At 42.1% G+C, this 12164-nt stretch overlaps 1 protein-coding gene across 6 annotated transcripts in view; it reads right to left on the reverse strand.

The window, feature by feature from the left end:
* The window catches only part of gatad2ab (GATA zinc finger domain containing 2Ab), a 32485-nt gene extending 22629 nt beyond the window's left edge, over positions 1 to 9856 (reverse strand). For 5 of the 6 annotated variants that reach the window (XM_020498850.2, XM_020498849.2, XM_020498847.2 and 2 more), the window contains exon 1: positions 9667 to 9855. The gene's annotated coding sequence lies outside the window, so the exon portion shown is untranslated. Of the gene's footprint in view, positions 1 to 9666 lie in introns of all 6 variants that reach the window. The other variant, XM_031786170.1, reaches the window with a different exon arrangement.
* Positions 9857 to 12164: the final 2308 nt, after the last annotated feature.

Consider the following 12164-nt stretch of genomic DNA (forward strand, 5'->3'; position numbering starts at 1 on the left):
ACGGACTACAAAGGGAAATCTAACCGCGAGCTGCCCAGTGACGTAAGCCTACCAGACGGGCTAAATGCCTGTTATGCTTGTTTCAAGACAAACACTGAAGCAAGCATGAGAGCACCAGATGTTCTGGACGACTGTGTGATCACGCTCTCAGTTGCCGATGTGAGCAAGACCTTTAAACAGGTCAACATTCACAGAGCCGCAGGGCCACACCGATTACCAGGACATGTACTCAGAGCATGGGCGAACCAACTGCAAGAGTCTTCACTGACATTTTCAACCTCTCCCTGGCCGAGTCTGTAATGCCTACATGTTTCAAAACAGACCACCATAGTCCTTGTGCCCAAGAAAGCGAAGGTTAACCTGCCAAAATGATTACCGTCCCATAGCACCCACGTCACTAGCCATGAAGTGCTTTGAAAGGCTGGTCATGGCTCAACATCCACACCATCATGCCATAAGACCCACACCCACTAGACCCACTCCAATTCGCATACCGCCCCAACAGGTCACGCAATCTCAATCGCACTCCACACTGCCCTTTCCCACCTGGACTAAAGGAACACCTGTGAGAATGTTGTTCTTGACTACAGCTCACCGTTCAACACCATACTGCCCACAAAGCGCATCACTAAGCTAAGGACCCTGAACACCTCCCTCTGCAACTGGATCCTGGACTTCCTGACGGGCCACCCCCAGGTGGTAAGGGTAGACAACAACATGTGCCACGCTGATCCTCAAAACTGGGGCCACTTAAGGGTGCGTGCTCAGTCCCCTCCTGTACTCCCTGTTCACCCACGGCTCCGTGGCCAAGCACGACTCCAACACCATCATTATGTTTGCTGACGACACAACAGTGGTAGGCCTGATCACCGACAACGATGAGACAGCCTATAGAGAGGTCAGAGACCTGGCAGTGTGGTGCCAGGACAACAACATTTCAATGTGAGCAAACGGGTCTGATCATGGACTATATGAAAAGGAGGGCCAAACAAGCCCCCATTAACATCGACGGGGCTGTAGTGGAGCGGGTCGAGAGATTCAAGTTCCTTGGTGTCCACATCACCAACAAACTACCATGGTCCAAACACACCAAGACAGTTGTGAAGAGGGCACGACAACACCTTTCCCCCTCAGGAGACTGAAAAGATTTGGCATGGGTCCACAAATCCAGAGAGCATCCTGACCGGTTACATCACCACCTGGTATGGCAACTGCTCAGCATCTGCCCGTAAGGCACTACAGAGGGTAGTGTGGCCCAGTACATCACTGGGGGCCAAGCTTCCTGACATCCAGGACCTATATACTAGGTGGTGTCAGAGGAAGACCCACAAACTTGTCAGAGACTCCAGTCACCCATGTCATAGACTGTTCTCTCTGCTACCGCATCGAAAGCAGTACCGGAGCACCAAGTCTAGGACCAAAAGGCTCCTTAACAGGTTCTACCCCCAAGCCATAAGACTGCTGAACAACTTATCAAACGGCCACCCGGACTATTTACATTGAACCCCCCACCCCGTCCTTTGTTTTTATAGTCACTTTACAAATTACCTCGACTAACCTGTACCCCCACACATTGACTCGGTACCTGTATATAGCCTCCCTATTTTTTTCACCTTTATTTAATGTATTTTTTTATAGCCTTGTTATTAGTTATGTACATTTATTGTGTTTGTTTTTACATTTAGTAAATATTTTCTTAACTTTCTTGAACTGCATTGTTGGTTTAGGGCTTGTAAGCATTTCACATTAAGTTCTACACCTGTTTTATTCAGCGCATGGGACAAGTAAAATTAGATTTGATCCGTTTGGGCTTCCCCTCTATGATGCTCACAGGCCGAGCAGTATATGCTAGAACTGAGAGTAACAAATACCACAATTTGGCTCTCATAAGAATATAATTGAATAGCCCCGTCATGGCTCTTCTAAGGATAGCTTTTCCACTCCCTATTTAAAATCTTACTCTTGTAACTGACTTGGTTCGAACAAGGTCTACTGCATGTCACCATACTGTGTTAGTTTCCTGTGGGCTTCAGCTAAGTGGGCTAACAAGTCTTCAGCTAGGTTACTCTTCAAAAAAACAAAACAAAAAATATATTTATATATTTTTATTTATTTATATGTGGTTTGTTGAACCCCCTCGTTTACATTTCACTCGCCTTTGACCTCATACTCAGAGATCACGGCACCAATATAACTGACTGTGCTCGAAACCAGGCCTACTGCAAAACACCACCACTTTCTGTGGCAGAAGGATCTCAGAAAAGTCACTCATCACACAAGCGTAGTCACAAAACCACCAGTGTTACACTTCACCCCCCTTTGACCTCCTCCTTGTGGAGACCCATCCAAGTCACAGGCGCAATTCCTAGGCTTTAGCTCAGCAGGCTAACACAGTCAACCCAGTCAGTCACATTACCATTATAATGACTACCCTTGCTGGAGACTTGAAACTAACACATCTCAGGCAAGGTTGCTCATCACATAAGCACAGATTACCAAACCACACTATTTTGATGAGTAACATTGCTGGATCTTGAAGACTTGTATTAGTGTAGCCGATGGGGATCTGTGTAACTCACTCCTCAGCCTGAAGTGTTGCTTGCCCCTTGCGCAATTGAAGAAGGCCATTTTTAATACTACGATGGGTTGGAATGCTTCAGGAGGGTGGTCACGTGTGTTTGAGGCAGTGTCCAATGTGTGTCCTAACTTCGAGTATCCGAATGAGCTGAATCAGGGGGAAGTAGCACCTGTCAAGCAAGCAGCGTGTCATCCTTTACATGAACTTATTATCCCTATAGGCTTTAGCTATATGGGCAATTTAGTGACATGCAAGAGACCAGATTCAATCCCAGTCAGTTACAAGAGCAAGATTAAATATGTAAATATTAATTGGAACGGCTATCCTTAGAAGGGCTATTCAACTATAATCTTATTGTGGCCAAATTGTGTTTTTTTTGTGACACTCCCTTCTTACGTGTCCGTCACAGCCTGTGATCATCAGAGGGCAGCAGAAGGCATGTCCATGCGCCAGTGTCTTAGCTTTCAGGAATGGGGTCATAATAGCTTATAGCCAAAACGGTTCAAACGCTAGAGGCAATTTTGTAGAAAGAAAATAAATTCAACAGGCAACATTGGCTTCAGAAATAGCCAGAAGCTTCCATTTACCACAGACTCAAACGCTCTATCTTTAATCCTCTACCTTTCCTGGCTGGCAAAGTACTAGAATGTTGTCTCTGGTTTTGAATCTGAATTTAGATAACCAAAACTGAATGTGTCGGGGAAGTTGAATATATTACATTTTGATCAACTTGAAATTATATTTTGTAAACCTGATACAGACAATCAAATGAAAGCAATATCTACGATATTGAAACTGAATATCAATATTGAATAGTCAATTAAATGTTAAAATATGCAATGTCCATTCAATTTATGAATTAAATTATTAAATTTGTGCATTACAAATAAACAAATATCTTATTCAAATTCAAAATCCAAAGACAAATTCTAAATCATGGAATTCAATTCACTCCATAGGGGAACTCTACAAAAGTTCCACGTATTTGTTAAGTCTGACAAACAAGTTATTTAATAACATTGATCTCACATCAAACCTTGAAGGAATCCCCATCAAGGGTAATGTATATTGCCACAACGCATACAAATGTAACTAAACAAGGCTGCTTGAGATGAACTTCCAAATAATGGGTTTAACCTTCAAACCACATGTGTTCCTGGTGAAAGATCTGCACTGAATATCCTACAAGTGATCTCCCATTTCAGCAAAATTACTTCAAAACACTCATCACAAATCCCAAAAATCTAGACAGCCATACCGACATAGACCTTGCTTACAGTCATACCAGATTACTTTTGTTGGAAATGGCCTGTTGGGGGACGGGGGTGACTTTAGGCCATAGAAAAACACCCAAATCTGAGCAGACAATTGCAGGCAATCTCTCCCACAGCACTGAACAGATAGAGGGGATCCCAACAAACAAAAGACAATACACTCCTTTTGTGCCAAATCAACAGCTACCAACAAAACCAGTATCTGACCTCCAGTACTATTATCTACCTGGAAGCCCACTCCTGAGCGTTGACACAGGCAGCCATGTTTAATTAAACACCCTCTGAAGCGGTGACGGTCAAACACACTATAGGTGTGCTAGATGATGAGCAGTCAGCACCTCCACTAGTGTAACGTCAGCTCAGCAAACATCTAGCTGGCATGTTTGCGACACAGGCAGCCAGCAGGGCATCTGGATGCTTGGTACCCCTCCTGGATGAGTGCCTTGATGCTGTATACGTGTGGCTGCCGCACTGAGTTCCAGAGTTGCCATGTCAGAGCTGGCCAGTTAAAACAGACAGTGGGTGCTATTGTTAGGAGAATAACTGGAATAATGTAGCAATGTCATAGCCCTCACTTCTTCATCCACGACTCTTAATATACCCAGTCGGAAAATGATTGGCAATGTTGAGGCATTCCTGAGAAGTATGTGTGATCATATTTTGAAACAGTTTTCAGGAGTTTGACGATATGTATGATGTCGCAATAACAACTCAACGTATTATTCATGTGAAAATAGGACACAAGGATAACTGTTGGCAGACAGGAAAGTAATTTGGTTCTCATAAAAAGTCACAACTCAATAAAATATTTAGCACACTAGTAGACAAGAGCCCCTATGGCCTACCTACCTGGTTAACAGGTGGCGAATCCCCTATGGAATACCAGCACCGACCCCTAATGTCTGACCAGCTTTACAGCTCCATGTTGAAAGACAGGAGCCTCTCATTTGTGAATTCACAATAAGGCAACACAATGAGGAACCATGCTTGAATTGAGCTAGCTGCCCGTTGACCCCTGGGCTATGAATGAGCAGCCATGTTGGAGATGATGGCCTCCACTAAGTATACAACTCAGTCATCAACAGCAAAAGGGGGCATTTCAATAAACTACTTTTCTCCCCTAACCTCCTTTCTTCCCTGATCTGAAATAATAGGTCAAGTGAAAGCAATTCCTTGGTAGAAATCTCTCCTGTTGCTTTCACCTGTCAAACCAGTCATCGAGGAGAGGAATATACTGTTGAGACGCACCAGAAGTGGAGTACTCACTTCTTCCTGATACTAAGGGCCATTGCTCAGAGTTCACATCTATACTCACATGATCACCAAAGTCCTAATCTGTTCTGGATTACCAGAGGAGGGTGGAATCCAGCACAAACACAGCATTTCTCAAGTGCTAGAGCTGTTCTGGTCCTGACATGAGGAAAATGGTCAACTTGACATCCACACACAGTTGAGTCAACATGAAGTCCAACTAGGGCTGGCGATATGGCCAAAAAAATTCTCTCTCTAATTTACTCACACATACATTGTGTTTTCTCTAAATAAACTTTGTTGCACAACTAAAGGTCAATACACTGCATTTCACAACTCAATAAATTGTTGTAAATGAGAACTTGTTCTCAACTAGCCTACCTGGTTAAATAAATGTGAAATAAAAAAATAAAATTCAAACTGTCAAGAATAATCAAATAAAATCAGGGCTTGTAAAATTATACCTAGGCTAAATAAACCTTCCACAACCATAAGACCCAATAATAATTGAATTATTTTATCAGAATTGTTTAACCTGCTTTGTTACAATAAATATGTCTATGAAAATGCCCTTTAGGTTACAAATGTAACCAGAACCATGCACAATACACATGCCCTTATAATGACCAACTTCTGGTACAGGCATTATAGAACATTAACACAGGTCTCAAACAATCTCTCAAGCACAAACCCACGTGCCAGTGAGTAGCCACCTAATCTTTATATTTAGTGGATATATTTGCTTGATAACAAGGTAGAACTTATTAATCCATCCTCCTGTCCATCTCCAACTGTTGGAACAACATAGCCTGTTCACTTTGTTTAGATGTTGAAATCAAGTGGCCTAGCTGGATAAGATGCTTATTTGACAATGACTTGCCAATTCCTTATATAAAATGTGTATTTTTATGCACGTGGCACATTTGTTGGACCAAACCTGAAATGCTAATAGCGAGATGAAACTGGCCGTTGTCATAGAGGCAGAACCGATATTTCATCTTTGTTGTTGCGAGTTGAATGGGGAGTGTTGCATCTCGCTCATCTCAATATCCTTAACTTGGAAAAACAGCAAGCCACAGCAGCAAAGTCCAGTATGGCAATGCTTAGAGAAGTTAAATGAGGAGGAAATGCAAACTTTGCGAGGTGGAATAGAGGTTCAGTAATTGATACGTCACCTTGTCCAAAAGAGATTTACACAGTTATCAAAACTTCACGCCAGGGTAAGCCTACACGAAACAAGTGTTTCTAAAAATCCCCTATGGGAAAAATGAATGGTGGGAAAAGATTAGAACCATTTCCTTGTTTAACCACTAGGTTTTATGGGTATTATGACTCATACTGTGGTACGCTATACTCTTAGTACAAAGGAAAACATGTGGATGGACAGGACCTGTACTCCTCACACACTGAAGATGACACCAAGACATGCCCTAGAAATGTACACAACATTCTCACCACAGGACGGATCTGAAAAGAGACAACCTGACGTGTTCCCCTCTGGAAAATGATGTAACAGATGAAAAATTCATATTTGATCAATTATTGAAAAGCGCCACATCATGTGAGATATCATAGGGACATTTTGGCATTTGCTCCACTCCCTGGAGCTCGAGTCGTGACATGCACACTAAATTTGCTAATGAAGTGTCTTCTGAAGATAATATGAGCATGTGTATCTTTAGGCTGGCTCTACCTTGTACTACACATCCTGATTTGAATGCCTGCACTGGCCCTGTATAGCCGAGTAATAGAACATTAATCTGAACCCATCCTCCCTATAGTGTCAGGAAGCTGGTCTCAGGGAAACTGAAGCCTCTGACTGGTTGACTCGGGCCACGTGTCGCCTTCCTGCGTTTCCTGTTTACCACTCTGCGACGCCGTACAATTCCCTTGCCAGCAATATCAACAGAGAGGACACCAGCCCGCTGGCGCGCCATCTCATCTGACCGGCTGCCATTCCATATTCATTTCTCTGTCCCTTATAACCTCATCGCTCAAGATGACCACAGCCTGACCTGTTCAACAATCACTCTGTTCCAACGCTCACTGTAGTCCTTGAAGGTTCCCTGTTGTGCTATGACAATACATCAGCCAGACATGTGGATGGATGGAAACAATATTCACCCCTCCATAGAGTGCAGTAGGCTTCTAAATGAACTCTAAATTGAGGAGCATTAGAAGAGACCGATGCAGAGCTGAACATTTTATTATCACACAGAGACACTTTTCTATCTGAGAATCGCCTTTCATTCATCAGCTGAAGAGCGGCTGACATCTCGCTGTGAAATCAGACATCCAGCCTGCTCTCTGCTCTCTGTCAACTGTGGTGCTGAAATGGATGCTAACTTAGCACTAAACACAAAATGCTTCTATCCCATGCATTCTGTAACATTTCTAAACAATAGATGAACATACTAGGCCCATACCAGCCCCCCCCCCCCCCAATCTCATGGGAAAAGGTAAGCCAATCTGGTGGCTCAACTGACAGCAATAAGACAAAGTCCCTTCAGAAAGTCACCACAAAACAATTCACAGTCACACTGAAACAGACATTCTGTTACTTTGTGGTAACACTGAATTCTGGCAGACAGACACACTGACTTGTAATGAAAGTGAAAGTCATCACCCATTTGAGGCATTGGTAGAGGCCTGTAGTGCAATCCAGTCCTCTAAACAAGTTCAATGCAGCTTAATTTCTCTAATGATGTCTGTAAAGAAATTGGCTACTGAGCCACAATACCTAAATTCCATTTTGAAAAGATTATCTTAAATCCAGGAGTTCGAAAAGCTGAGGACTGTGTAGATGGAGGGGTAGAAAAAAAAACTAAGAGTCCAAATCTAACCTTTATTCATTTAAACTTTTCTTTCTCAATGTGGTCTAGTCTAGTAGTTAGCTCTAAAGTTCTACCCTGATGCAGCACCCGTGGATGTCAAGTCAGCCGAGTCATGCTTGTCTGAACACATCATTCTTTAAAGGGTTTTTCACAAGGGACACCGCTTCTCGGGCAGCTCTATGGCCCGTCACAAGATGCAAAGTGACATGTCTCCCGCCACTAGCCAAGGGTGCCCAGTCTCCATGGAGGCCGCTTGGCAGGAGGGGGAATGTGCACTGCTATGGTACCTAATCTGGAGGCTATTGACCCCCACAGAGGCAATTACATCTGGAAAAAAGAGCACTTTCAAAAATGTCCACAAGGCCATGGAGTGCAATGCCTCATTCGCTAAATTTGCCATATTATACAGTGTTCGCTATTACTCTTTTTTTGTATCTGCATTAGCAGTTAACTTGATCCCAATTATAATTCCAAGACTTCAATAAGGTAATTTATTTGCATATTGAACCATGTTGCACGCAGTAGTTTAACAACTCTGTGGTAGTGCTAAAACAATGACATATCTGAGTTCCTCCATCGTTATGCACCTTAGCCATTTTGGTGTAGCCCTGAACCAGCATACCTGAATCAAATAGTCAAGGGCCTGATGATTAGTTGAAGAGTTAAATCAGGTGTGCTAGTTCTGTGGTCCTCAATGAGAGGTTCGAAAAAGGCTGCAATTAGAACTACCAGGCAATGAGTCTTGTCTCAGGACAAATAGCTTGCCTTACGCAGAACTTTATTGCAGAAAGGAAATAAAGTCCAAACAACTATTTAGGTAAAATGGTATATTTTTGATTATGGCAGTCATGTGGGGTCTCACACCAAGGGACACTTCCATCGTCCACCATTACGTACGCCTCCAATTTCCTATCAAAATAAAAACCACTCAAAGCAATGATGAGAGAATGCCGGCTTCTTAAGTGTGATGCAACTAACATATACAATTATTTAATGTAATTAGTTATTTAGTGATAAAGTAAAAACCCAAAACTTTTTTTGTTGCTCAGTAACAACAACCTGTCTCCCACAGTCCAACTGACTAACTAACGTAGTAACATATAGCCAGGTCGTGGGCTAGCAAGCTATCGAGTTAGCATAACTGCCATTGGATTCATACGGTGATGAAAATTGAAGACGTCCTGAGATCGTATGGGTTAAATCTCGTATTACAATGTAGAATAATTCGTATGTTAAACCAGCAAGTGGTGAGATTGATCCAATGACTATAGGGATTGACCAAATTCGGACACCAAATACACTCTCCTGGCTGGCTAGCTAACGAACTCCCGGCCTCGGACACTTGCAGACAGAGACAGACACTCCGGATTCGGTCACAAACAATCGATGTGTGAGAGTCGAAACTAAAATGTTAGTTTTTAGACTGCTTGAATGGATGTTGTGAAGAAAATACTTGTCTCCGACTTTTTAAACATCAACCGGTACAAGTTTACATGCATTCTTTGACTTTTGAGGCGGTGTGTTCTTGGCAGTCGCTAGGTAGGTGTGTGTGGCTAGCTAATTACAGCTAGCGAGGCACACACAAACCATTACCTAGCACTCACTCAGTAGTAAGCTAGGTAGCTATGATAGCTAACGACTAGAAAAAAAAACTTCAAGTTGTCGACTTAATTAAATAAAAAAATCAATATTACTTTTACCCATCAACTGAAATTATATTTTAACTTACGGAGAAGAGGTGTCCCTTTTGCTTTTCACTTGTTTTGACAGACAATTTACACCCGTAATTCGATGTACAAAAAGAATAAATCCCGGGGATCCCCTCTTCAGCCCTGCCCGCTGCCACTCTGACCGGTTGCCAAATAATGAGCTGCTCTCACACATGGAACAAGGCGTCACTTCACTATCATGTGGTCACACAAGGGGCAACCGAGTCAGCATACATTAGGACCACTGATCATATCATACATGTAAAAAGTCCACCGTTTTCAGTTGCATCCTCTGTCTCGTCATTGCAGTGCTTAGCCCCCCCATCTAGTTTTGAATACTATAGTTGCCATCACAGTCTACACCACACTGCTGTTTTGTCATAAAACAATTAAATTATTGTCTGAGAAAAAAAATATATAAGCAGTAACTATGAGAAAAAAAATGTAAAGGCATAGGCCAATAGATAGTCATTGAAAACGGTTATTGATCTGTAAATATTTCTTATTGTCATCATGGCACATGACACGTCATTGCTTTAGTTTGAAATCTCCACAAAACAATAATGAGCAGCTCGAAAGTCAATACTACAACAACAACAAACAAACTAAATACTGGTGCATAGCAATGTGGGACATACCAGAATTATGAATGTGCTATATGATGTCTCCACTCTCTTTCAATGAGTCCTGACCAATACCAATAATTCTCCAGATCATGTCCTTGGGGACATGCAGATCTTGGAACAGTATCTCAGTGCAGACTTATTGAGAGAGAGACTGGGAATGGGATGCAAGTAATATAAGTGAGAACTTATATCAGATTGCATCAGATTGTGGGCTAAATTCCACCAGTTCAAAAGTCAAATTCAACCCCTGAATATCACTATAATTGAACCTTATCAATATCACAATCCCACCACAGCGGTCCCAATACTTCCCTGTGACTGAGTCATGCTGTGAACCTAATTTCAATCTGAAGTGAACCAAACCTTATACTGATCAACTAGGACGGGGTTTCCAAAACTTGGTCCTGGGGCCACCCTCCTGGGTGCACATTTTGTTTTTTTTGCACTAGCAACACACAGCTGATACAAATAGCCAAGTCATCATCAAGCTTTGATTATTTGAATCTGCTGTGTAGTGCTAGGGCAAAACCCAAAACGTGTACCCATGGGGGGCCCCAGGACCCGAGGGGAAACCCTGAATAAGGCTGATTGAAGTGTCTTCAAACCTTGGTGTCATAACAATCAGTTATAAATTAAAACATGAAATTGGATACATTGACCAAAAGTGTATGTTATGCCTGGACCAAAAACAAAGCATACATCCAACTATAAATAGCTGAGGGCACCAAAATCAATGCCCTTGTCTAGCCACTGTATTCGCAATACCTCATTTGTTGTGTGAACTCAAGAGTAGTTCAAAAGAACACCTGTGGCATAAAGCTTGCATCCTCTTCTGAATGAGTTGATGACATTCCCTTTCCTGGATGGAGCAGTGAGAAATTAGAGAAACAGGAGAAATTATACAGTACCAGTGCACTCTGCTCAACCCTTTCTATTTGGGGCCAAATGTCAAGTGATATGTGAAGTGTCAGAAATCTGGCCTTTAGAGAAAAGGAAAATGGATTGAATCCATTGCTTCAAATCAGTACAAAGGAAATATATGGACTTTGTGTGACACTGGCTGTAAACAACAAGGCACTATTAACTTAATCCCTTCTGAAGTACAGTATCAAAGCAGGAAGTACCCCTCCCTGTCATGATCAACATTACTCACTATTTGGCAGGAAGCAACTTCTTTCAGAACTGTTTATGCTGACACTTATCACCTAACAAGCATCACTGCCCTAACAGCACTTATGAACATAGCCAAAATCCAACAACATATTACTTTCTAAAATGACGTACAAAACCGTGAGGCTGATTGGTGTAAAACGATTGTAGTTTGTTGGGTGTCCAGCAGTTGTAAACTTGTTGAGTGTGCAAGTCATATCAAAGGAAAGACAGCCATAACAACTGCATGGCGGACTAGTCAAATGTGACCATTACTGCAACACTGACCCTGAGGTCAGTATTTATCCCTGCAGTAATTCACCATCAGGAGGGCTTCAGCATTCCCCTGGATAAGGAACACCTCACAAGGACTACAAATCAGACTCATCCGTCAAGTCAAAGGGAAAGGGTGGTTTAAAAAGGTACCCTCTTCTATCCTGTGCCTGAATTGATACTCTACCCAAACTAACTCAACTTTGAATCTCACAATAGACCCACAAGAAGCAAGGTGTCTTTTCTGTATGGGATCATGTATTGTAATGTGCAGTTAGCTGGGGAAAATGTACTTTATGAAAGTGTTATCATAAAAGCTCAAAGAAGTTGTTTCCAACCAATTTCACAGCACAATATGAATATAGTTCTAATTCTAATTCATGTAGGCTTTACAAAAGTTATAATAAACATCTAAGTACACTTCCTGACAAACATTTCCAAACAGTTTGGTTGTAAAAAAATAAAAAAAT

Source organism: Oncorhynchus kisutch, linkage group LG13 (genome assembly GCF_002021735.2).
Source record: "Oncorhynchus kisutch isolate 150728-3 linkage group LG13, Okis_V2, whole genome shotgun sequence".
NCBI classification, from domain to species: Eukaryota; Metazoa; Chordata; class Actinopteri; order Salmoniformes; family Salmonidae; genus Oncorhynchus; species Oncorhynchus kisutch.